Source organism: Taudactylus pleione, unplaced genomic scaffold, assembly GCF_031769625.1.
Source record: "Taudactylus pleione unplaced genomic scaffold, aTauple2 ptg001123l, whole genome shotgun sequence".
Lineage (NCBI taxonomy): Eukaryota > Metazoa > Chordata > Amphibia > Anura > Myobatrachidae > Taudactylus > Taudactylus pleione.
In genome coordinates, this window is record NW_028285524.1 from 6,772,484 (window position 1) to 6,794,708 (window position 22,225).

Below are 22,225 nucleotides of genomic sequence, written 5' to 3' on the forward strand. Positions count from 1 at the left end.
CCAGGGAAGTGAAGGGCAGTCAGCGCCTACCTCCTGCGATTACCCAGTGGCTGCACAGTGAAGCAGCCCCTGGGAAGTGTGGCCAGCCAGCGCCCACCTAGTTAGTACCTGACAGCTGCTGTTACTTCTGTTGAAGCAGCAGCCGCGGCACCTGGTAGCCACTGCTGCTGCTTTATCTCACTGTGATCGGGCAGCCAGTTCACTTCCTCCTGGTGCAGGTTCAATGGAAGCAGCAGCTACGGCTCCTAGGAGTCACCGCGGCTGCTGCATTATGTCCTGCCGGCAACACCTCCATCCCTGCACTGCTTCCTGCCCCTGGGACCTCCCCCCTTCTGGCCAGCATCTCTACTGCTGCTGTGTCTGCACTAGAAGCAGACAGCAACTTTAGTAGCTCCGCCTCTCCTTCAATGTTCCCGATCACTGCTGGCCACAGTGATCGGGCAATGTGCATATACAAATTATAAAATGAGTATAATATACATATATATATATATATATATGTGTGTGTACATATCTATATGTGTACACATATATGCCTATAATGTTATATATATATATATATATATATATATATATATATTTACTAATTTTGTATATGCCACCGTCACCCCTCGTGTGCATGTGTGGGTATAGGTATATATATATATATATATATATATGTGTATATATATATATATATATATATATATTACACACACACCTGTCCATTTCCCCCCCAGGTATCACATATTTAAAAAAAAAATATTCTATATTTTTTCCACAAACATCGCCAAAATGGTTTTTTTTTATTATCACATTATGTCATTAATAGCAATTTAGTCATGATTTTACATTTTTGTTAAAAAATATTTATTGATTTAAGTTTTAATAGCTATTATTAACATAATTTGCTAATAAAAAAATTAAAATTTTGGAGCAGTTTTTGGCAGAAAAATTCATCAGTTAAGTGGTTAAGGTCCGGGGCTAAGAAAATTTTCATATGGGCAAAAATGTGGGTGAGTACTGTGTCAATAGCAAGCACCAGAATTAACTTCAATCATAGCAGGGATTCATTTAGTAGAGAAACCTAAAGTTTCAAGCAGAAATTTGGGCACTTTTGGAATTTTCATTTTTGGCCGAGTTTTAAGTCCTTACGTGGCATACGGAAATTTTCATAGGGGTTAAAATGTATGGGACTACTGTGTCGAAACTAAGCACCATAATCAACTTCTTTCACTGTTGATATTCAGTTGGGAGAGGTACCTATAGATTCAACCAGAAATCGGGGCACTTTTTTTCAAATTTTCATTTTTGGCTGAGTTTTAATGTACAGGGCATATACAAAATTTTTATATGGGCAAAAATGTGGCCGATTCCAGTGTCAAAACCAAGCACCAGAATCAACTTCTCTTAACGCAGTGTTTCATTTGGGAGAGGTACCTAAAGTTTTAAGCAGAAATTTGGCACTTTTGAAAGTGTTATTGCTGGTCGAGTTTTAAGGACTGGGGCTTAGGGAAATTTTCCTAAGGTCCAAAATGTAGAAGAGTCCAGTGTCAAAACCATGTACCAGAATCAACTTCTGTCATCACAGTGTTTCATTTGGGAGAGGTACTTAAAGTTTCAAGTAGAATTTGGGGCACTTTTGGAAGTGTTATTTCTGGTCGAGTTTTAAGGACCGGTACTTAGGGAAATTTTCAAAAAGTCCAAAATGTGGGAGTTCTGTTTCAAATCCAAGCACCAGAATCAACTTCTATCACCGCGGGGATTCAATTAGGAGAGATACCTAAATTTTCCAGCAGAAATTAGGACACTTTTGGAATTTTCAATTTTGGGCGAGTTTTAAGTCCGGGGTTTATACATTTTTTTATATGTGCAAAAATGTGGGCGATTCCTGTGTCAAAACCAAGCACCAGAATCAACTTCTGTCACTGCCGGGATTCATTTGGGAGAGGTACTTTAAGTTTGAAGTTGAAATTGCGGCACTTTTACAATTTTAATTTTTGGTTAAGTTTTAAGCTCCGGGCCTTTGAAAAAATTTCATATGTGTAAAGATGTGGGCGAGTTTAATGTCAAAACCAAACACAAGAATCAACTTCTGTCACTGCAGTGATTCAATTGGGAGTGGTACCTAAAGTTTCAAGCAGAATTTTAAGCTCTGGGGCCTAGGGAAATTTTCATATGGTCCAAAATGTAGAAGAGTCCTGTGTCAAAACCAAGCAACAGAACCATATTCTGTTCACCGTGGGGATTCATTTGTTAAAGGTACCTAACATTTCAAGCAGAAATTGGGGCACTTTTGGAATTTTCATTTTTGGACAAGTTTTAAGGTCTGGGGCTTAGAGAAATTTTCATATGGTCCAAAATTTTGAAGAGTCCTGTGTCAAATCCAAGCACCAGAATCAACTTCTGTCACTGCCGGGATTCAATTAGGAGATATACCTAAAGATCCAAGCAGAAATTGGAACACTTTTGGATTTCATTTTTGGAGGAATTTTATGCTCTGTGGCTTACGGAAATTTTCATAGGGGTTAAAATGTATGTGACTACTGTGTCGAAACTAAGCACCATAATCAACTTCTGTCACTGTTGGTATTCAGTTGGGAGAGGTACCTATAGATTCAAGCAGACATTGGGGCACTTTTGGAATTTTTATTTTTGGCCGAGTTTTAAGGTCTGGGGCATAGAAACATTTTCATAGGGGTTAAAATGTATGTGACAACTGTGTCAAAACTAAGCACCAAAATCAACTTCTGTCACTGCTAGGATTCCTTTGGGAGAGGTACCTAAAGATTTAAGCAGAAATAGGGGCACTTTTGGAATTTTCATTTGTGACCAAGTTTTAAGGTGTTGGGTTAGAGAAATTTTCATAAGGTCCAAAATGTGGACGAGACCTGTGTCAAAAAAAGCACCAGAATTGACTTCTGTCACCGCTGGGATTCATTTAGTAGAGATACCTAAAGTTTCAAGCAGAAATTGGGGCACTTTTGGAATTTTCATTTTTGGCTGAGTTTTAAGGTCCGGGGCATAGGGAAATTTTCATACGGTCCAAAATGTAGAAGAGTTCTGTGTCAAAACCAATCACCAGAACTATTTTCTGTCACAGTGGGGATTCATTTGGGAGAGGTATCTAAAGTTTTAAGCAGAATTTGGGGCACTTTTGAAAATTTTCATTTTTGGACCAGTTTTAAGGTCCGTGGCTTAGGGAAATTTTCATACAGTCAATATTGTGAGTGACTATTGGGTCAAAATTAAGTACCAGAGTCAACTACTTTCACCACGGGGATTCATTTGGGAGAGGAGTGTCCTAGGATGAGGTTGTGAGCTGCTGAGCTGTGCTGACATGGCAACAGAGAGAGGGCTTCCCCTGCAGGCTTCCTTAGGCAGGGTGCTTCCTCCTGGGGTTGCTGTTCTGGTGCTGAAGTCTGCTGTTTTTCAGCATCATATTTTCAGCACTATTGGTGTGGCACAGGAATGGTGCCATCACCCGAAGAGGCAGACCCCAGGCTTCTTTGGTGACTGGCCAGCCCGGGGGAATGACGGGGACCAGAGGCTCAGATATGGCCGTAGTGATGGAACTACAGCCATCGGTGGGTCCCATGATTGCGGCTGCCCCGGGAGTTTCGGCAGGCCTGCATACCCCGTGGACATCTAATGCACCCGGTCTGCTGGAGAGGAGAGTGGGGGACTTGACGCGAGGGGCTGTTGTTCCATGGGAGCCGCAAGGACTGGAGATCGCGGCAGAAGCTCCAGCACCCCCTGGACTTTCGTCAGGCTTACCTCGCTTGAGGACATCAGGTGCACCGGCTTGGAGGGGTGGAGAGTGGAGGACCTGGAGCGTGTGTCAGCGGACCCGGTGGCTGTTGGTACATGGGAGCCACGGCTGTCAGAAGCCGCTGCTAACCTGGTGACTCTGGTGGATGAGACGGAGGAAGGAGGTGATGGGTCAGTCTCCAAACTGCTAGTGATGGGACCCCTGAATGGTGCAACTTGGGGGGATATGGCAGCCCCCACTAGCAGTGCAGCGGAGATTGTGGCTGCGGTAGTTGATTCTGTGACGGTGGGCTTAGAGGTGCAGATGGTGTCTCCCAGCCAGACAGGGGTCTCCAAACTGCTGGCGGTGGACCCCCACATGAGGCAACTCAGGGGGGTATGATGGCCCCTGCTGGCAGTGAAGCGGTGATCTCTGTGGAGGGGGAGAAGGTGGAGGAAGAATTGCTGTCTGTAGGAGAAGTAAGCGGAGTGGAGGTTTATGCAGCCTTTACTCTGGAACAGCTCCAGAAGGAGATAAGGAAGTTAAGTGGTAATATAAGTGAGAAAAAAAGGAAGAGGAATGTAAGTTTCAATTGGGAACTTCTGGCGGTAAGGGATGAGATTGCAGCTTTATCTGTGTCCCTGGAAAACGCAAAGGACCATCTGGAGTTGTTAAAAAAAGTACGAATTAAGGTAGCAAAGCAGGAGACTGTTGCTATGTGTGACAATGAAGTGGTTAATCCTGAGAGCTCGGAGGTGCAGACGGTGATTGCAGAGGCTGATGTGGAGTTGGTCCCAGGACAGAAGATGGATCGGTTGGCAGATGGCGTAGGTCGGAGGGCGCAGTATGAAACCAAACTGGGGGTAAGTGATGATGCGGAAGGGACTGGGGGGATTGGGGGTATGGCTGAAAACCAGGTTACTCCGGTCTCCCTGGTTCCCATATGCAGAGCAATTTTACCTAAAGGGGAGGTGAATGGCCTAGGGGAGATAGCGGAGGCTGTCTTCATAGGGTGGTCTGAGGCCACGGACATGGAGATGGTTCAGGTTGTTATGGCGGCAGAGTTGGGCATTGAGGGGGATTCCCATGTTGAGCCTGCAGTGACAAGTGAGATTGCACAGGTTACTGGGGGTTCTGTGGGATCTATTCCCAGTGATATGCCAGCAAGATTTGGAAGGCAGAGTGCGGTTTGTGAAGGAGTAACCACACAGGGGATGCCTGAATTGGATTAAAGTGGATCTTCCTATCGGGCAAAGGAAGATCATTGAAACAATTTATCGAGATAAAATGTTAGTCCCAGAAAGGGCAAGCATCGCAGCAGAACTAATTGAAAAGGACATGGCACAAAGAAAGGAGAGGGCAAGCAAGTCTGCTCCAATAACTTATGTGAGCATTGTGTCAAAACAAAGGTTAAATAATGTCCAGCCGGCCGTGACAGCTTCTGGCGGAATTGGTAAAAGATGGAACTTGATACAGTTTAAATGGGTGGCGGGTGGTGAAGCCCCAGGGAAGGAGATGTTTCTAAAAATGATTTTTAGTTTGGGGTTTGGTGCAGCAGACCTGTACGCCTGCATTCACCCACTGCGGACCCTGGAATATGATTTGAGTTTTCTCTCATACCAGGGTCTGCAGGTGTTTTGGGGGAAATGGCAGGCATGCAGGGGAAAGGATCCATACAATAAATATATGGTAAACCTTGTTACAAGACAGGATTGAGTAAAAGCCACGGTGTTGATTCGGAACGAATCTTTGCCTCCGGAGGACATTATTTTTTGGCTGAAGAGATTCTGTGATGTGGAGACTGGGTTAATGAAGGCTGGTCACACATTGAGGGTGTGGGGTGGGGCATGGGAAGTGTGGATCTGGCTAAAACTCACTGAAAAAGGTTTCTTGCATGTACCCTCGGCTGCCTATATAGGGCGGGATAGAGTGCAGTGTCTCTATCCTGAGCAGCCGAGGACATGTTTCAAATGTGGAGATTTTTGTCATTTGAGTTCAGAATATAATGTTACAAAATGTTCTCTGAGCGGGGGGTTGGGTCATGTATCCAAGGACTGTTGTATGGTTAGGTGTAATTTGTGCAGTATAGAAGGGCACCCGTACAGTAGGTGCCCAAAAGCAAACCATAATATGGCAACCGGGCATGGAAGGCAGGAGGGAGGTGGTGGTATGCCTGAGGAGGTGGTAGAAGGGGTAGGGGGAGAGGAAATAGGGGTAGATAAGGATATGGTGGTTAGTGAAGGTAGAGGGGAGAGGGTGGAGGAGGGTGCTTTCCAGGAGGTTAAGGGAGGAGGGAAGGAGAAAAGGATATATGAGGAGTCGCCAGTGATACTGTCGAACAAAATTGATGTGTTTTCCTCGGATGATGATGGGGAGGTGATAAGGGAGGGTGGTGAATTTTTCCTGGTCACCAGAAAGAGTAAAATAAAGGTAAAGAGGGCTTTGAAACGAAGTGAGAGGCAAAGGGATGATAAAGGGGTAGGTAAGAAAAGAAAGGGTTCAGTGCAGGAAGTGGAGGAGAGGGACCCCATTGAGACTGAAAGGGAGGAGGAGGTGGTAGAGAAGGAGGAGATGGTGGAGTCTCAGATTGAGGTGGTGGAGGAGTCAGTGGTTGAGTCATCACAGGGGTCTGTGGTAGGGCCAAGTGGTACTGGCAGTGGAGTACACTGCCAGGTAAAAATATTTGTGGCCAAGGCTCCTGATCTCAGAATCCCTGAGGGGGGGTGGTGGGTCCTCCCGGGGAGGTTGGGAGAAAGGGGGGGGTGCCACCAGTGGTGGAGTGACCAGCTTGCAGGGGGCTGGTTTGCAGAGTTGAGGTTTTTGTTTGGTGGTAGCTGTGTGATGGGTAAAAGTAAGCAAGGTTTTGTTTTTCTATAACCTAGAAACATCCTCATCCCATACGATGCGCCACGATTAATGTGGCTTCCGTGATGTCCGAATGTGCTCGTATGATTGCCTTTGATTTTTTTAACATGGTTGATGTTGATTTTTAATTTTTTCAAGAGACCAGGATTGGTAAGTTGTACCTCCTTCACAAGGCGAAGCAGGAGTGGAGGTGGGGTCCTTCTTACTGGTCCCTTGCGGCCGAGCCACAAGGGGTTCTTTTTACTGATATGGTAACTGTGAACAAGGTTATTGAATTACAAGCAGGTAGATGTATGATTTTGGATATCAACATGAAGGGACAGGATGTGAGATTGATCAATGTTTATGGGCCGCAAACACTGGGTGATAGGAAATGTCTCTTCATGGAGATAAAACCTTTTATTTTTACAGCCCAGCAGGTTATCTTTGGAGGTGATTTTAATACCATTGTTAGGCCAAAAGACAGGGGAGTCTCAAGGAGACCTCTGGTCTATGACTCAAATTTTTTAGTTAGTATGGTTAGACAGGCTGGTTTGGTGGATGTGCATATTCATCACTTCCCAGACCTCACGGGTTTCACATATTTCAGTGGTAGCCATATTTCTGGAATAGATAGGTTTTTTGTTGAGGAAACTTCTAAAACTTCATCCCTAGGGGTGAGGTTGGTGGAGTTTTCAGATCACGGTTTTCTCTCAGTAGCTTTGAGAGCCTCAGAAACCCCTCAGAAAGGGCGGGGCCTATGGCGTTTGAACTCAGAGCTTCTGGAGGAAGAGAGAGTTAGGCAGTCTTTCATGGTCTTCTTTCAATCTCAGGAGACACTTCTGGAGGCTGGTTGGAGTAGGTCAGAGTGGTGGGAGGTGATTAAAAAGAGAATCTGAAAATTTTTCCATAGTCTAATAGCCAAGAAAAACGTAATAAAGCAAAATATCTACCATAATCTGAGAAGGAAATTAGATTTCCTGATCTCTGAGGAGAGAGATGATGGGGAAATCTCTCGAGTGAAGGCACAGATTACGGAATTCCAATATAACCGACTGGCATCCTTGGTTCTGAAGAGGTATTATGGTATGTACCACTTGCCAGATCCCTACCAGAGCTGTAGGAGGTCGGTTGACACCAAATGAGTCAGAGGACTGGTAGACAGACAGGGTGTCCTTCATATTGATAGGATGGGCATTCTGGATGTTATTGTGTCCTATTATTCTGTTCTTTTGTCTGAGCAGCCACTTATCAGAGAAAGGATGGAGGAATTTCTGAGTGGAACCACAGGTCTGAGTCATCAGGGTACCTTTCTTGACTCTGGAAAGTAATATAACTGCAGAGGAGGTTAGGCATGCGATAATGGGATTAAATCCCAAAAAGTCACCAGGACCGGGTGGATTAACATCTGAGTTTTATAAGATCTTTGTCGACCTCCTGACTCCTCGCCTAGTGTTACTATTTAATGAGAGCCTAGAGGAAGGAATCCTCCCTCCTTCCATGAGGTTATCTGTGCTTATTTTACTGTTTAAAGGAAAGCATTCATCTCGTATTAAGAATTGGCGCCCCATAGCCCTTCTTAATATGGACAGGAAGATTCTGGCAAAAGTACTGTTTAATAGGTTTTCAGAATTTTCTCAGTTATTGCTTTTGCCTTGTCAGCACTGTACTGTGAATGGTTGTAGCGCCTTTAGTGCTGTCCTTGGTGTCCAGGAGGCCATTGAGTGGTGCAGGGCGGAGAAGTGGAGAAAGTATCTACTGGCATTGGATCAGTCTAAGGCCTTTGACTGAGTGAATCATCAGTACCTTTGGGTCCTACTGAAATGGTATGGTCTCCCAGAGAGGGTGGTAAATTGGCTGCAAATGATAAATTGTATGGCTGAAAGCTTCCCACTGGTGAGCGGTTGGGTGGGTCCTACCTTTGATGTAGGCTCGGGGATTTGTCAGGGTTGTCCCCTGAGGCCTCTCCTGTATGTCTTTGCAATTGATCCCTTCATCAGAAGGGTAGAGTGTGGGACTGTAGGGGGGGTGCAGCTGAGTCCAGAGTTTGCATTAAAGGTGGTGGCCTACGCGGATGATGTCCCGGTGGTTATGTCCTCACAGGTGGAGGCCCATGACATAGAACATCTCATTTGCGAATGCTCTGAAGCCTTGTGCTCTAGAGAGAACCGGGAAAAGTGTGATGTTTTCTGGATGGGGAGGAAGGTGAGCTTTTCTCCCTTCTGGACAGCTTCCCTCAGGTCAACGAGCAGATCAAAATTTTAGGTATCAAATTTGATCATGGAGACTATGCCTCCCTAAATTGGAATCAGAAGCTGGAAGATGTTACTAAGAAGGTGGAGAGCTGGAAAAGATGGAAATTATCTTTGAGGGAAAGGGTTGACTTGTGCAAAACTTATCTGATTCCGATTTTTTTTGTATGTCAGTTACGTGTGCTTTTTGCCCCAATCTCTGTGGTCCAGATTGAATTCCTTATTCTTCCTGTTGTTGTGGAAGAATAGGATCAAAATAGTGAAGAGAGGTATCACCTACAGACCGAGGAAAGATGGAGGTTTAGGTATGGTAAACCCAGTGATCTTTTTTTTTACTGCTTTTTTAAAGCTTAACATTGGGAGTATGTTTTTAGATACTCCTCCTCGGTGGGTAGAAGGATTCAGACCATGGGTGTTCCCCTTCCTCAGGTTTTGGATAGATGAAGGCCAAGTGAGAAGTTTTCGGATTCGGCATCGTTACTTCCCGATCTACGTCATCCAGAGATTGAAGGTGATAAAGCGATATGGTGTGGGAGTGAGTGAAGTCAAAAACTTTTCTAGGAGGGAGTTGGAGAAAATAATTTTGCAGACTCACTTTCATGTCCCGCTGTTAATGAGGGACTGCCCGGGTAGTGTTGCTTCAGCTGGGTTAGTTTTGTTAAATTCACAGAGGATACCATTGAAGTTCAAAGATATTGCCTGGCTCACTTTTCATTGAAGGCTTTATGTTGGAGGGAACCTCAGATGGTGGAGTGCCAGTGAACGTGGTTGTCCACGGGAGGAATGTCCAGGGGTGGAGGAGACGATGGACCACTTCCTACTTGAGTGTCCGTTAATGTAAAAGTTTATGAGGAGATATAAAGGGCCATTGGTATTCCATGCCTCTAGGGTCTTAGTTACCCTGAGTGGGCTTATGGGGTAGTCAGAAGGTACGGTGGATTTAATTTAACCACAATCTTCCTAGTTAGTTTAGTGGTTAGGCATCACACATGGAATGCACGGTGTCAGGTATCCATTTGAAGGAAAATCCTCCCCTGTGATGTGGTGGTGGGTATGATTCTGCAAGAGGTGAAGAGGATGATGGATCTGGATAAGGGAAGGTTGGATGCTGTCAACTGGTCACATTGGTGGGGCCAGTTGAAACCCCCTTGAGTGGGTAGTTGAAGGTTTTCCTTGTTCAGCTGAGTTCTTTACTTCTAACACTCCCTGTAGTTTTTTTCCCCAAATTTTAATTTTTGATGGAAAGGTTTGCATACATCTACCTGATGGTGGTGAGTAATAGTGGTGGGTAATCTTAGATAAGTTGGTAGTTATGTTAAAGTAGGTAGTTGTGTTAAAATAGGTAGTTGAGTTTAAAGTAGGTGGTGTTAATTTTAAAATCCATGCTTACTTTTCTCTGGTATGGGTTAGATAGTATTATGATAGGTTGGTTTTGGATATGGGGCATAATATGATGGAATATTATGTATACCTATGTTTATTTGGTTATTATGTATATATTCTATTTATTTATTTATTTATGTATTTATTGTATATTTATACATTTTATGTTGCAAATTTTAATAAAAGAAGCATACTCTTTTGCCACAGGGATTCATTTGGGAGAGGTACCTAAAGTTTCCAGCTTAATTTGGGGAGCTTTTAAAATTTCCATTTTTGGCTCAGTTTTGAGGGTTGCGGCTTAGGGAAATTTTCATACGGTCAACATTGTGAGTGACTACAGGGTCAAAATTAGGCACCAGAATCAACCTCTTACGCCACGGTGATTCATTTGGGAGAGGTACCTACATTTTCCAGCAGAATTTGGGGCGCTTTTAAAATTTTCATTTTTGGCCCAGTTTTAAGGTCCACGGCTTAGGGAAATTTTCATACAGTCAACATTTTGAGAGACTACTGGGTCATAATTAAGCACCAGAATCAACTTCTTTTGGTATGGGGATTCATTTGGGAGAGATACCTAAAGTTTCCAACAGAATTTGGGGCGCTTTTAAAATGTTAATTTTTGGCCCCTTTTTAAGGGCCGTGGCTTAGGGAAATTTTCATACGGTCAACATTTTGAGTGACTACAGGGTCAAAATTAAGCACCAGAATGAACTTCTTTCGCCATGGGGATTCATTTGGGAGAGGAGTGTCCTAGGAGGAGGTTGTGAGCTGCTGAGCTGTGCCTGTGCTGACTTTGCAACAGAGGTTCCCCTGCAGGCTTCCCTAGGCAGGGTGCTTCCTCTCTGGTATGGGTTAGATAGTATTATAATAGGTTTGGTTTGGATTTTGGGGCATAATATGTTGGAATATTATGTATAACTATGTTTATTTGATTATTATGTATATTATATTTATTTATTTATGTATTTATTATATTTATAATTTTATGTTGCAAGTTTTTATAAAAGAAGCATATATTCTTTCGGCACAGGGATTCATTTGGAGAGATACCTAAAGTTTCCAGCAGAATTTGGGGTACGTTTAAAATGTTCATTTTTGGCCCAGTTTTGAGGGCCGCTGCTTAGGGAAATTTTCATACGGTCAACATTTTGAGTGACTACTGGGTCAAAATTAAGCACCAGAATCAACTTCTTTTGCCATGAGGATTCATTTGGGAGAGGTACCTAAAGTTTCCAGCAGAATTTGGGGCGCTTTAAAAGTTTCATTTTTGGCCCAGTTTTAAGGGCCGCGGCTTAGGGAAATTTTCATACGGTCAAATTGTGAGTGACTCCTGGGTCAAAATTAAGCACCAGAATCAACTTCTTTTGCCAATGTATTAATATATTTTTTAATATACTCTGTAAAGCACTACGCTTTATAAATAACTGGTAATAATGATATTATCTTTTTTTATTATAAAGTTTTATTGGAACTTTTATGGGGAAAAGTACTCCATAGGGCTGTGTATGAACTATGGAGACAAAAAAATATTTTTTCTGAATTTTGGTGATTATCTTTATAAGGATAGTTTAGGTGGCATTGCCAAGGGAATTCTATTATAGATTTATTACACATGTTGTAAAGTACTTACAATGGGCAGCACAGAAGTGTAGTGGTTAGCGTTCCTACCTCCCAGCAAAGAGGTTGAGGTTTCGATTCACACCTTGGCCTGATAATCTCCCTGTGTTTGTGTTTCCTCCATGTACTCTGATTTTCCCACACTCCTGGTTGATTAACTGGTTCCCAACAAACATGAATTGGCAACTTGTCTCTGAAAAGCACTGCAAAATATGTGTGAACGATATAAATAACTGGAAATAATGATATTATCTATACTAATAATAAAGTTTAATGGTTTGTTTTTTAGAAATTTACTCTTTAACGCTGTGTATAAACTATGGAAACAAAAATTATTTTTTTCAGAATTTTTGTTTGTCTGGTTGTTCATTCCGGCAAAACACAAAAATGACTGTAAAGTGACAGGCAGCTGATTTGTTGGTACCTAATCTCTCTCCACTTTATAACTCTCTAATGTGTGCTATATCTCCCATAAGTTCTACATATTATCATTTTGAACATGTGGTGATTATTTCTGTAAGGATGGTTTACGTGGCATTACCAAGGGATTTCTATTACAGAATTTTAATATATTTTTTAATATACTCTGTAAAGCACTACAGAATATGTGTGTGCTTTATAAATAACTGGTAATAATGATATTATATTTTTTTATTATAAAGTTTTATTGGAACTGTTATGGGGAAATCTACTCCATAGGGATGTGTATGAACTATCGAGACAAAAAAATATTTTTTCAGAATTTTGATGATTATCTTTATAAGGATAGTTTAGGTGGCATTGCCAATGGAATTCTATTATAGTTTTATTATACATGTTGTAAAATGCTCCTATTATAAGGGGCAGCACAGATGGTGTAGTGGTTAGAGTTCCATGTACTCTGATTTTCCCACACTACTGGTTGATTAATTGGTTCCAAACAAACATGAAAAGCACTGCAAAATATGTGTGAACTATATAAATAACTGGAAAAAATGATATTATCTATACTAATAATAAAGTTTAATGGTTTGTTTTTTAGAATTTTACTGTTTAACGCTGTGTATAACTATGGAGTCAAAAAATTTTTTTTTTCAGAATTTTTGTTCGTCTGGTTGTTCATTCCGGCATTACACAAAAACTACTGTAAAGTGACAGGCAGCTGATTTGTTGGTACCTAATCTATCTCTACTTTATATCTCTCTGATGTTTGCTATATCTCCCCTAAGTACGAAATGTTATCATTTTGAACATGTGTTGATTATTTTTGTTTTATGTAGCATTACCAATTGATTTCTATTATTGAATTTTAATATATTTTTTAATATACTCTGTAAACCACTACAGAATATGTGTGCACTTTATAAATAAGTGGTAATAATGATATTTTCTTTATTTATTATAAAGTTTAATTGGAACTGTTATGGGGAAATGTACTCCATAGGGATGTGTATGAACTATCGAGACAAAAAAATATTTTTTCAGAATTTTGATTATTATCTTTATAAGGATAGTTTAGCTGGCATTGCCAAGGGAATTCCATTATAGATTTATTATAAATGTTGTAAAATGCTCCTATTGTAACGGGAAGCACAGATGGTGTTGTGGTTAGTGTTCCTGCTTTCCAGCAAAGAGGTTGTGGGTTCAATTCCCACTTTGGCCTGATAATCTCCCAGTGTTTGTGTTTCCTCCATGTGCTCACTTGTTGCCACACTCCTGGTTGATTAATTGGTTCCCAACAAACATGAATTGGCAACTTTTCTCTGAAAAGCACTGCAAAATATGTGTGAACTATGGAAATAATACTATCTATACTTATAATAAAGTTTATTGGTTAGTTTTTTAGAAATTTACTCTTTAGTGCTGTGCATAAACTATAGAGACAAAAAATGATTTTTCTCAGATTTATTTGTTTGTCTGGTTGTTCATTCCGGCATTACACAAAAACTGCTGTAAAGTGACAGGCAGCTGATTTGTTGGTACCTAATCTCTCTCCACTTTATATCTCTCTGAGGTTTGCTATATCTCCCCTAAGTACTAAATATTATCATTTTGAACATGTGGTGATTATTTTTGAGAGGATGGTTTACATGGCATTTCCAAGGGATTTCTATTATAATAGAATTTTAATATACTCTGTAAAGAACTATAGAATAAGTGTGTGCTTTATAAATAACTGGTAATAATGATATTATCTTTTTTTATTATAAAGTTTTATTGGAACTGTTATGGGGAAAATGTACTCCATAGGGCTGTTTATGAACTATGGAGACAAAAAAATATTTTTTCTAAATATTGGTGACTATCTTTATAAGGATAGTTTATGTGGCATTGCCAAGGGAATTTTATTATAGATTTATTATACATGTTGTAAAATGCTCCTATTATAGTCGGCAGCACAGATGGTGTAGTGGTTAGCGTTCCTGCCAGCAAAAAAGTTGTGGGTTTGATTCCCACCTTGGCCTGATAATCTTCTTGTTTTTGCATTTCCTCCATGTGCTCTGTTTTTCCCACACTCCAGGTTGATTAATTGGTTCCCAACAAACATGAATTGGCAACTTGTCTCTGAAAAGCAATACATAATATGTGTGCACTTTATAAATAACTGGTAATAATGATATTATCTTTTTTATTATAAAGTTTTATTGGAACTGTTATGGGGAAATGAACTCCATAGGGTTGTGTATGAACTATGGAGACAAAAAAATATTTTTTCTAAATTTTGGTGATTATCTTTATAAGGATAGTTTTGGTGGCATTGCCAAGGGAATTTAATTATAGATTTATTATACATGTTGTAAGATGCTCCTATTATAGTGGGCAGCACAGATGGTGTACTGGTTAGCGTTCCTGCAGGCGAATAATTTATGGGTGTGGATTCAACTTTGGCCTGATAATCTCCATGTTTTTGTGATAATCTCCTTCGACTCCCACCTTGGCCTGAAAATCTCCCTGTGTTTGTGTTTCCTCCATGTACTCTGTTTTTCCCACACTCCTAGCTGATTAATTGGTTCCCAACAAACATCAATTGTCAACTTGTCTCTGAAAAGCACTGCAAAATATGTGTCAATTATATAAATAATTGGAAATAATGATATTCTCTATACTTACAATAAAGTTTACTTGTCTGTTTTTTAGAAATTTACTCTTTACCGCTGTGTATAAACTATAGAGACAAAAAATTATTTTTTTTCAGAATTTTTGTTTGTCTGGTTGTTCATTCCAGCATTACACAAAAAACTGCTGTAAAGTGACAGGAAGCTGATTTGTTGGTACCTAATCTCTCTCCACCTTATATCTCTCCCAGGTTTGCTATATCTCCCCTAAGTACATAATATTATCATTTTGAACATGTGGTGATTATTTTTGTAAGGATGGTTTACATGGCATTGCCAAGGGAATTCTATTATAGAATTTTAAAATATTTTTTAATATACTCTGTAAAGCACTACAGAATATGTGTGCGCTTTATAAATAACTGGAAATAATGATATTATCTATACTTACAATAAAGTTTAATGGTTTGTTTTTTAGAAATTTACTATTAGTGCTGTGTATAAAGACAAAAAATGATTTTTTTTTTCAGAATTTTTGTATGTCTGGTTGTTCATTCCAGCATTACACAAAAAACTGCTGTAAAGTGACAGGAAGCTGATTTGTTGGTACCTAATCTCTCTCCACCTTATATCTCTCCCAGGTTTGCTATATCTCCCCTAAGTACATAATATTATCATTTTGATCATGTGGTGATTATTTTTGTAAGGATGGTTTACATGGCATTGCCAAGGGATTTCTATTATAGAATTTTAAAATATTTTTTAATATACTCTGTAAAGCACTACAGAATATATGTGTGCGCTTTATAAATAACTGGAAATAATGATATTATCTATACTTACAATAAAGTTTAATGGTTTGTTTTTTAGAAATTTACTATTTAGTGCTGTGTATAAAGACAAAAAATGATTTTTTTTTCTGAATTTTTGTATGTCTGGTTGTTCATTCCAGCATTACACAAAAAACTGCTGTAAAGTGACAGGAAGCTGATTTGTTGGTACCTAATCTCTCTCCACCTTATATCTCTCCCAGGTTTGCTATATCTCCCCTAAGTACATAATATTATCATTTTGAACATGTGGTGATTATTTTTGTAAGGATGGTTTACATGGCATTGCCAAGGGATTTCTATTATAGAATATTAAAATATTTTTTAATATGCTCTGTAAAGCACTACAGAATATGTGTGCGCTTTATAAATAACTGGAAATAATGATATTATCTATACTTACAATAAAGTTTAATGGTTTGTTTTTTAGAAATTTACTATTTAGTGCTGTGTATAAAGACAAAAAATGATTTTTTTTTCAGAATTTTTGTTTGTCTGGTTGTTCATTCCAGCATTACACAAAAAACTGCTGTAAAGAGACAGGAAGCTGATTTGTTGGTACCTAATCTCTCTCCACCTTATATCTCTCCCAGGTTTGCTATATCTCCCCTAAGTACATAATATTATCATTTTGAACATGTGGTGATTATTTTTGTAAGGATGGTTTACATGGCATTGCCAAGGGATTTCTATTATAGAATTTTAAAATATTTTTTAATATACTCTGTAAAGCACTACAGAATATGTGTGCGCTTTATAAATAACTGGAAATAATGATATTATCTATACTTACAATAAAGTTTAATGGTTTGTTTTTTAGAAATGTACTATTTAGTGCTGTGTATAAAGACAAAAAATGATTTTTTTTTTCAGAATTTTTGTTTGTCTGGTTGTTCATTCCAGCATTACACAAAAAACTGCTGTAAAGTGACAGGAAGCTGATTTGTTGGTACCTAATCTCTCTCCACCTTATATCTCTCCCAGGTTTGCTATATCTCCCCTAAGTACATAATATTATCATTTTGAACATGTGGTGATTATTTTTGTAAGGATGGTTTACATGGCATTGCCAAGGGATTTCTATTATAGAATTTTAAAATATTTTTTAATATACTCTATAAAGCACTACAGAATATGTGTGCGCTTTATAAATAACTGGAAATAATGATATTATCTATACTTACAATAAAGTTTAATGGTTTGCTTTTTAGAAATTTACTATTTAGTGCTGTGTATAAAGACAAAAAAAGATTTTTTTTTCAGAATTTTTGTTTGTCTGGTTGTTCATTCCGGCATTACACAAAAACTGCAGTAAAGTGAAAGGAAGCTGATTTGTTGGTACCTAATCTCTCTCCACCTTATATCTCTCCCAGGTTTGCTATATCTCCCCTAAGTATGAAATATTATCATTTTGAACATGTGGTGGTTATTTTTGTAAGGATGGTTTACATGGCATTACCAAGGGATTTCAGTTATAGAATTTTAATATTTTTTTAATATACTCTGTAAAGCTCTACAGAATATGTGTGCTCATTATAAATAACTGGTAATAATGATATTATCTTTTTTTATTATAAAGTTTTATTGGAACTGTTATGAATAAAATGTACTCCATAGGCCTGTGTATGAACTATGGAGACAAAATAATATTTTTTCAGAATTTTGGTGATTATCTTTATAAGGATAGTTTTACGGAATCTATATTTGAACCTTTATATACCCCTACCTGTACCTTCTAAATTCCTTCCTATAAACCTCTAAGGATGACTCTAATTTGCGTATGCCATCATGCAATAAAAAGAGACTCCAGACTCAAAACATGTGGTTCCGAAGCACAAAGTATTATTCAAGTAAATGTACAGTCAGTTATATGGTATGATCTGTGTACAATTTAGCGCAATTGATTTATACAGACCCAAGTACAGTATACATACGCAGCGCCTCTGGTCCAGATGTTAGGTATCAGCAAGAAACCCCTCGTCCATCAGCATTCAGCATGAAGACTAAGACCCAGTGTTTGAGCACACATGTTTATAACCCCCAGAATAGACAGGACAATAGAGAAGTTTGTTGCTGATATCATTGGTTCCCAGGGGAGAAGCATCTGTTACAGTGCATTTAACAGGCTGGTTCAAATAGACTCGCCCAGCCTCTAACAACTGGGGGTCTTTTCCCTCCCGCCCCCATGCTACATCCTAACAGTTGTTCATAAAATATACAGTTTGTTGCTTGTAGTCTCTGCAGTCCATAATTTGGGAAAGCATGATGCGATCTCCACACCGATAGTACCGGAATTCTGTTGAAAGAGTACGCATCAGTACAAAACCAAACACGGCTTTCTTAGCATGTATAAAAACCTTAGTTATCAAATATCTTTATATCACAGCATTTATACTAACTGAACCAACTTAAATCTTATACTTTAAAGCTTATTAAACCTTATGTGTGAATATGTAATGTGTGAATATGCGGGGTTTGATATAAGTATGCTAGATAACTTGGGGCAGATGCGTGCGCATAAAGCTAATAAAACAGCGGTTTCATACAAAGTCCTATGCATTCGCTAATATGCGACTAGTTAACAGCGCAATTGTGCATATTAATGTGTGTATGAGGAATGATGCACTTAAATCTCGCTAAGTGAACATCTAGCAGTGTGACTTGCTGAGCCTGATAGTTCCACATGCCCCCTCTGTCAGCAGCCCCCACCTGTCCCAAGCTTCAAAAGAAAAACTCTTTATTCTCCCAGTCTCTTGTGTGAATGCAAATAGCCCAGCTACAAGAGACAGACCTAAGATGACACTCTAGTCGTTGAAGTCATTTCATTGCAGGAAGCTTGCTAATGTAAGGTGTGTATTTGAGCCAGGCCACCTGTAGTGAGAACAGACACTATCCAGGAAGCTTATCTACACAAGCTAGTTGTCACATGGCCATTTGCTCTATTCATCTAATGCAATCCAATTTTGACATACTGTAAAGCCATTTCTAAAATATATCCTTTATAATACGTAAAGTCATGAAATAGGCTTTTGGTGAATTGCCGTAACTTATGGTGATGGTCGCAGATGCATTTGCATGATGCTAATAGTATTATCGCCACATGTACTAAATTGTGAGTTTATCTAAAATGGCGCTTAGGTGGCCATTTCACAAAATGGTGTAGCTGCGATTCAATTTTAAACTGATCTTGTCTCAGCCAATAATCCAGTTTCGACAGCCCACTCTTTGATAGTGAGAGATAAATGTATTCCCCCCATGTAATCAAGCATATATAGTTATAAATAATACTGATCTCTGATAATTGCTTTAATATCTTATGAACTAATAACCTTTGCTGGGAATGTGTGTTTCTGCATGTTCCCCTTAGTTTAGGATCAGCTGATTTAATCTGTGGGTTATTTCCCCTGCTGTCTCATCTAGAAATGTATAGATGCTTAAATGTAACAAAAGCCTTAGTGTCAGAAGTGTAACTTACAAAATATGCTTAATGTGTGAAACTGCCTTAACACAATAGAGGAAGTGCACCAGACTCTGGAAATACCCTCGTATCTAGACTAGCATGTCTTACTTCTCCGAACCACATCCTGTTTTTGTATCAAATGAGATGCTGTGTGTTTTACAAGAAATTGCTATATTAACCCTAGTGGAATAAACAAGTGTCAGTCTCAATCTGTTAAACACAACCTGCTGTTTGATTATTGAGTCTCCGAGGGCGACTGGTAAGGGGGAAACACAGAACTGACAATCGAAGGGACTTGGTAGTGGAATATCTCCTACATTTCATGGGGGCTCGAAGGAGGGATTTACATCAATACAGGATTTCTGGGACCAGTGCCGCTGCTACAGAATAGATGACACCGCGTCCGCCTGCTGTGCACAACTACTGACAATCCCGGGTGAGTAATTTCAAAGTTATGATTTCAACTTAATTACTCCGTCAGTGTTTGTTTACTGCCTGTGAGACAGTCTATCTATATGTAGTAAGTATACCTGGTATATTTTGAACCTGATTGTCTGTTTCTGAATTATTTTAATGATACAGTAGAAATTAATGTTATATGAATGCCATGTAATAACTGTTTGTGTACTGTTACTCTCTGGTATAAGAAACATATTAATGAATACAACTGTCAATTGCAATCTGTAGGTTCTTTTGTACATTCTGGTGTTTTACAAAACAAGGATATTTCTTTTGTGGTCAGTATTGGTTGTCATGTTGATGGAGGCATAATTGACAGATTTGTAGGACAAGGGTTTCCTGATTGTTTGGTTAGTTTACCTATTAATTTTGTACCTCTGCAATTTGAAATACTGTGTTATAGTGATAGTAGAAAATTACCCCTGTCAGTACAGAGAATTTTTGAACAAGGAAGTCCCAGTGTTTATTCTGAACGTATCAGTCAGTGGCAAAAGAAAACAAACAATGTACATAGAAAGCTCAGAAAATAAAAGATTTTAGACTAATTATTACAGTAATCTAAGCAGTGCGATACAGTTGAGTAGCCCACTACAGTATTGTCCTGTGACCTGATCCCTCACACGGACATGGGTGCACAAGTTAGTAGGACTAGGGAATTGAGTCCCCTAGAAATAATTTGTCAGAGAGAGGGCGCGAAAGCTCTCAAAGGTATTTCTGTTATTTTCAATAGAGCAGGATTTCCACCTGAAGGTACGCTAGACCCTGACAAATGGAAATGGTTCAGAAATAATAATATAGACTGGTTGACAAAAAAGGGTTATTTGGACACTGTCACAATATAGCAAACAGTTACACAAGAAATAGAGGATGAACATAGGAAAAGGTCTGATTTAAATGATGTTATAGATAACCCACCACCATATGTACCAATTAGACTGGCAGCTCCATCAACTGCAATACAAAATGAAGTACCCACATTAACATCCCAGAACTTGTATCCCAGAATTGACTTAAATACCATTCAAGGGTGTAGTATAGAATCACAAGATAAAGTGAATTTAGATATAACTAGAGGAAGAGAATGTGCTTTTTGTCATTTTTGTGTTCCAGAAGGTTCAGAAAAATGTCCCGCCTGTGATAACTGGGTATCACCTGATGCCCCACCATGTAATCAGGGTAGTAATGTAACTAATACTTCCCTTACAAATAAACAAAAAATGTCATATGTACTAAAAAGACTGGCACCCCATAACATGAGTCCTTGTAGGAGTACAATAGCGGGTCAAGAGGGACATCACATTTTACCTATAAGAGTACAAACATCTCCAAATCCCAGGTTTAATGCAGAGCAAGTAGATGCTGCAAATGGTCCTGAATACATTGAACAAGAGGTATATAACCCACGGTTTCAATCTGATATGTTAAGAATTGTTAATGATTTGCCTGATATCAGACGACATCCACATACGTTTTATCAGAAAATGGAACAGGTTAAAACTATTTACAGACCATGTTGGGTAGATCTGGAACAAATTGTAAAAGCATCAGCAGGACATGGAGAATATGATAAAATGATTGCAATCATTATTCAGGGAGTTCAACAGGGCAGACCAAAAATAGTGGCAGCTCCCGCAGTAGAAGTAAGATATAGCCAACATAGTGGAAACTTGTTATTAAATAGAATACAATGGAGATGTGCAGAGATTCAACAAATTGCTCCAGCTGCACCAGATTTAGTTAAAAAAACAGACACAGTACGGGCATATTATGATAAACTAATTACTAGACAGGAAGAAGAAGGTTATCCTGTTACAGAAGCAGGAGGAGCTAGGCTGTGTAAAACAAAGTTTTTGAATGGACTTAGAAATGACTTGAGAACTCAGTTATTTCAGATCAGACCGGAAGCCATGGTAATGGATATTGAAGGAATTTTACAAGTATTGGAAGGGATAGAGGACGTTGAACAGGATAAAAAAGACCGTAAAGCTACAAAAGCACAGGTAGTGACGGTGAATCTGGTTCAGAGTCAGCCACCGTGGCAGAGAACAACTGCAAAGCAACCAACTAAAGGTTTTCCACAGAGGAAGCAGTATGACTCCCAAGGTAATGATATGACAGGCAAGTGTTTCTTTTGTAAACTTCCAGGACACCAAAAAAAGGATTGCAGAAAGCAACAGAAATATTTGTGATCACAGCGACAGATGTCTGAACATCCGTACACTGCAGGAATGCAGCACCCACAAGAATGAAGATATACAGCTCCCGTGTCATCAGTGCCTGTCTTTGCCTCACTTCAGGATAATACCACACCCACAGATACTGTCACTGTTACTTTACACACAGGACAAGAACTCGATTGTGTGATCGATACAGGAGCTCAAAAATCAGTTTTTATGCATGATCAGATCCCCCCTCAACTTCTTACTATGGGGACAATACAAGGCACAGGTCTGGGAGGTCAAGCAATGCCTCTCAAAGAAAGTAAACAACTCTGCTTATCAATGATGAACCTACTCCAGTTCCAGTGGCATTCCTTACCTCTCCCACCTGTCCGGTGAACCTGTTGGGAGCAGAAATACTCGCAGTTATGCAAGCCTGAATACAATACACACCAA

At 39.5% G+C, this 22,225-nt stretch overlaps 1 pseudogene; it reads left to right on the forward strand.

The window, feature by feature from the left end:
• The first annotated feature begins 20,863 nt into the window (after positions 1 to 20,863).
• Positions 20,864 to 21,859, forward strand: LOC148453679 (uncharacterized; annotated as a pseudogene).
• The last annotated feature ends 366 nt before the right edge of the window (positions 21,860 to 22,225 follow it).